The sequence below is a fragment of the Dipteris shenzhenensis genome, chromosome 14, assembly GCF_047967505.1.
Source record: "Dipteris shenzhenensis isolate YYH24624 ecotype China chromosome 14, Dip_SZ_1.0, whole genome shotgun sequence".
Lineage (NCBI taxonomy): Eukaryota > Viridiplantae > Streptophyta > Polypodiopsida > Gleicheniales > Dipteridaceae > Dipteris > Dipteris shenzhenensis.
The window spans coordinates 42,506,227-42,512,226 of record NC_141609.1 but is presented as its reverse complement, the minus strand read 5'-3'; positions in this window follow the sequence as shown (position 1 = coordinate 42,512,226).

Below are 6,000 nucleotides of genomic sequence, written 5' to 3'. Positions count from 1 at the left end.
GATGTTCTCTCAGGAATAGATGAGTTTGAAGATCATTTTGGACACTCTAATGCCATTGTGACAAGTGGTTCTACAATTGTATCAAAAGTAGGGACGAGATCAACAAAGGACTATTCGGTATTTGACTTTGATTGTGAAACAGTTAATGTTACAAATAGTTTGATGAATGTATCAAAAGCAAGGATGACATCAACAAAGGACTATTCAGTATTTGACTGTCAGAATGATAAGATCAAGGATGCAACATCCCATGAAAACAACATGACAAATAAATCTTACAAGGAGAACTATACAAATCCAAATAAGAAGGTACAGAAGGTCCTAAAACGGACATACAGATGCATGAAACGACAACGAGTCTAGGCAGATCCAGGAAAGCAACCAAAGAGAATAAGAGTAATGAATGAAGATGTTATGCTAAAAGCAATGCGATCTACATGCTGTAAGCGTAGATGTATGCGATCCATTAACTTACATGACATCAAGGGCTGTAGACAACATGTCTGGCAAAGGAAAGGAAGTAGAAGAAATGAATACCTACTCACGAGATTGTCTTGCTTTCTTGTAAATGATAAGAGAAGGCAAAGTTCAAGACAACAGATAACGCCTCTTATAAATGGAAAAAGTGTTTGCAATAATGCATATCGCATTATTATAGGATTATCACATGGCACATATTGGAATTTGGCTAATAAAGCAAAGTATGGAGTTAAATTTAACATTCATGGAAACGCAGGAAGGCCCAAAACAAGAGCCTCAACAGTTGTGGCAATAGCAATTTTAAAAGATTACATTTATGAAAATGCTTTATCACAACCCCATCTATCAGAAATGCATCCTTCAATAGGTTTGACTAAAAAAGAAGTATTTAACTCTATTGGAGAAACACAGAGGCAAAGAGGGCATGCACCAGCATCTTTTCATACTCTGTATACTCTTTGGAAAAAAAGCTTTGGACATATTAAAATCCCAAAGAGGCAAAAAATGTCAAAGTGCAATGACTATGATGAGATCTAAAGCAAGCACTTGAGAGTGCAACATCTCCAGAACAAAAAGAAGCTTACAAAAAAAAGAGAGAATTTCATCATGGACTTGTTCGACATTCTAGAATAAAATATGCATTTTGGAAGGAGCAAGCTATTTCTGACCCAAATGAGCACATGTGCATTATTGTAGATGGTATGGATCAAAATACAACAACATTACCTCGATTCATTAACACTCCACCTAAGCTACAAGGAAAATACTTTTTAAAGACACATCTATGTGGAGTGTTAGTGCATGGATTTAAGTTTTTTGCAGACATATGGATTGATTCCTTGCATCTACATGATAGCAATCAAGTTGTAACATCCGTTATGAAGGCAATTCACAATGTACATGCAGAAAAAGGTCACCTACCAGCAACTTTGAGAGTACAAGCAGACAATTGCAGATGAGAGAATAAGAATGTACTCTTCTTTGCATTTTGATCAATGCTAATCGCTCATAGAATCTTCAATGAGATTGAAGTTGGGTTTTTATTGGTTGGGCACACACATGAGGATATCGATCAGGTATTTAGCACGGTTTTAAGAGAACTAAAACACAAGGACATGGAGATGATGGATGACTTGATAAGAAAATGTGGGAGGCAAGTTGGTGGCCATAAGGAACAGTATGCTCAATGGTTGAGAGGATGTATGATTGGAAGAGCTTTATTCTACCTTTCATACAAAAAGGTAGTGATGCCCTAATAGGTCATAGTGCTCCACATTATTTTTGCTTTTTCTTAAAGGATTAAAAACTAGTGATGCAGTGGCAACACTATTCTCTTGATACAATATGGGAACCTGAAGAACCTTACTCTCTATTAACTTCAATCCCGAGCAAAGAAATGCATCCAACATGGGCTCCTATAAAAGAATTCAGCAAGAAATCCAAAGGTGAAATAGAAGGCTTAAAAGCTTTTATTACATATAAAGAGGAAATGCTCTGGAGATTTCCTGATTGGAAGCCCTCTTGGAAGGAACACACTACTGTTGTAATTAGCAAGACCTACCAATTGATAAAGGACCTTGTAAAAATGCGAGAAAATGACATTAAGGCAGAATGGCCTTTATTCTGGCCAAATGTTGGTAACGACTTGCACTCAACATGTGGTCTCTTTGAAAATGAGTTTAAATCGCTGCTACCATGTCCATATTGTGGACCCAAGAAGAGAGAGTTTATGCCACAAATAGACATAGACGTCCATTGTTTTGTTGTAGTTCGACCATTGAATGATGAACATGAGAACGTGAAGTTTTGGGTTGTGAAAGTAGTTGACGTGAGCATGGATGACCAGGGGAGAGCTACAACATTTATAGTGGTATGGTATGAGCCAAGGGGTATGAAGGAGAACTAGGATAACAATACATTGTATAGTAGTTGTCTAAAAAAGGAATGGGTCCCAAACCATGATGCAATTTCAAGACTTTCCACAGAGATAGTCATAGTATCTTGGAAATCAAGGTCAAAGAAAACAAAGAAGCACATGGGGTATGATGTAGAAGACAAAATAAAATTATCGCAACCAATTATTTTGCACATTATAGAGTTCATAAAGATGCTCGCCCAGGAGGAAGTAGAAGGAGATAGCGCAAATGAAAAATGCCCATGATAACACCATTCAAATATCGAGAAAGAGTGAAGGTGGTGGTGGTACTCAGACGAGAGTGAATGAAGATGGCACCCAAGCGACAAGTGATGACAAAAAGAACATTCTGAACAAGCAAATGTTTGGATCGCTCATTTCTATGACGATAGAAAAGGACATTCAAACAAGCAAATGTTTGGATCACCCATTTGTACTAAACTCAATGTAAAGGAAAAAATAAATTATTGAAAAGGCCACTAGAGATCCTTTGTACAAAGACTCATCCAAAGCAATATTTCTTGTAAAACTTATGATAATGTAAAATCGCAAGCATAGCTATTGCTATTTTTTGGAGTACAAAAGAGACTTCCATCATGTCTCATGTCTATATAAACCTTTTAATTTCTTGAATATTCAAGAGTGTTATAGTTTTCTGCATTGAAAGTAAAAAGAGTCTTGCAGGTCTTTTGTGTATACATTTTTTAAATTTTGTGAATCCTTAATAGCATGGTTTTTCATGGATTTAAACTAATAACTCGGATTTTTTAATTTAAGAATATGATTCTTATAAAATAAGAAAATACAAATTTAGGATTTAATAATAGTTTTTGCATTATTAGTGCAACATTGGAGAGAGATATTTTGAAATGTATTATGTGGAAATGACAGTGCCAGAAAGTTAACTTCTGATTCTTGAATGACATTTTCATAAAGTAAACTTTTCATTTAGGAAGGATTTTAAGGAATAGTCGAAAAGTAGATTAGTTATGATATGCACTTATCTTTCTATGCTTATATTATGCAATTATCCTATGCTTATGTTATGTACTTATCTCATGCTATGCTTATGGTATGCACATATGTTATGTTATGCTATGTTATGCACTTATGCTATGCTATGCGCTTATCTATGGCCCCATGTATGAGAGATCAGCAACCAAAAGCGACAAAATCTCACGGGTATAGTTCCTCTTTATCCATGGAGTCATTGGTCGGATAATTCTATGCACCTTATGCTATAAGCTTTGCTTATGTTATTTTGTTCTTATGTTTTAGTCCCTATGATACACACTAAAGGAGTCTTTTAATTTCTATACTTAGTCTTCTGAACTTATGCTATGCTTGTGTGATAACTCTTATGTTATTATATGCACTTTCCTTCCTATGCTTATATTATGCAATCATGCTATGCTTATGTTATGTACTTATCTCATGCTGCACATATGTTATGTTATTCTATGCTATGCTATGCTCTTATTTATGGCCCAATGTATGGGAGCTCAATAACCAGAAGCTTCAAAATATCATGAGTATAATCCCTCTCTATCCATGGAGTCATTGCTCGGGTCCACTCTTGCATGGTTTGCAATGGCTTACCTACGGTTTTACCATGGGTGAGGTTGTTTTGATGATATCTGCTAGGAGGCCATCTATGTCACTATCATACTAGCCCCTACTTAGGACCCTGCTATGTGTATTTAATTTACACGTTCCCCCCTCTCTTTTAGATTGCTTATTTTTTAATTTCTAGCGATGAGTGGTCTTTAAATTGTGATACTAAATGTAGAAGAAAAAGACGATCATATTCTACACATTCTTTCTCAATTCAATTCATTTGAGCAAGCATTTGATTGCATGATTGTGGTATTAGATGACATCGTTGATATCCATGATATTTAGTGAAAATTTTGAGAAAGTATAGTACTTTAGAGTGATTTTTTTCATTAGCTTCATGAAGTAGTATTTACACACATCAATGTCATTTTTCATTTAGCTCTTCCACATAAACAACTCTGCAATGGTAATAATACCTTGGGATATACATTTTTTTTTCTCCTTGATGTAGATATGCTTAAAATTAACATTATGAGACCCTTGTATATGGCTCAATAGACAATAATATTAGGGTAAATATTAATTGTACTATATCAATGTTGTCCCTATTGTATTACCTATGTTTCAAGTGTGTGTGCTATGCTTATATTATGCTCTATGTGTGTGTTTATCTTCCTATACATATGCCATACACTTATGTTATGTTATTGTATGCTATCATATTCTACGCACCTTATACTATAAGCTTTGCTTATGCTATGCTATTCTTATGTGTTGGTCCCTATGATACATACTAAAGGAATCTTTTAGTTTCTATACTTATTCTTTTGAACTTAAGCTATGCTTATGTGATAACTCTTATGTTATCATATGCACTTTCCTTCCTATGCTTATATTATGCAATCATGCTATGCTTATGTTATGTACTAATCTCATGCTATGATTATGGTATGCACATATGTTATGTTATTCTATGCTATGCTATGCTCTTATTTATGGCCCGATGTATGGGAGCTCAGCAACCAGAAGCTTCAAAATCTCACGAGTATAGTCCCTCTTTATCCATGGACTCATTGCTTGGGTTCACTCTTGCATGGTTTGCAATGGCTTACCTACAGTTTTACCTTGGGTGAGGTTGTTTTGATGATATCTGCTAGGAGGCCATCTATGCGGCTGCATACTAGCCCCTACTCAGGACCCTACTATGTGTATTTACTTTACATGTTCCCCCCCCTCTTTTAGATTGCTTATTTTTTAAATTCTAGCGATAAGTAGTCTTTAAATTGCGATAGTAAATGTAGAAGAAAAAGACGATCATATTGTGCACATTCTTTCTCATTTAAATTCATTTGATTGCATGATTGTGGTATTAGATGACATAGTGTGATATCCATGATATTTAGTGAAAATTTTGAGAAAGTATAGTACTTTGGAGTGATTTTTTTCATTAGCTTCATGATGTAGATATTTACACACATCAATATCATTTTTCATCTAGCTCTTCCACATAAACAACTCTGCAATGGTAATAATACCTTGGGATATACATTTTTTTTTCTCCTTGACGTAGATATGCTTAAAATTAAAATTATGAGACCCTTGCATATGGCTCAATAGACAATAATATTGGGGTATATGTTAATTGTACTATATCAATGTTGTCCCTATTCTATTACCTATGTTTCAAATGTGTGTGCTATGCTTATATTATGCTATGTGTGTATGTTTATCTTCCTATACATATGCTATACACTTATTTATGTTATGTTATCGTATGCTATCATATTCTACGCACCTTATGCTATAAGCTTTGCTTATGCTATGCTATTCTTATGTGTTGGTCCCTATGATACATACTAAAGGAGTCTTTTAATTTCTATACTTATTCTTCTAAACTTAAGCTATGCTTATGTGATAGCTCCTATGTTATGATATGCACTTTCCTTCCTATGCTTATAGTATGCAATCATGCTATGCTTATGTTATGTACTTATCTCATGCTATGCTTAGGATCAATAGACAATAATATTGGGGTAAATATTAATTGT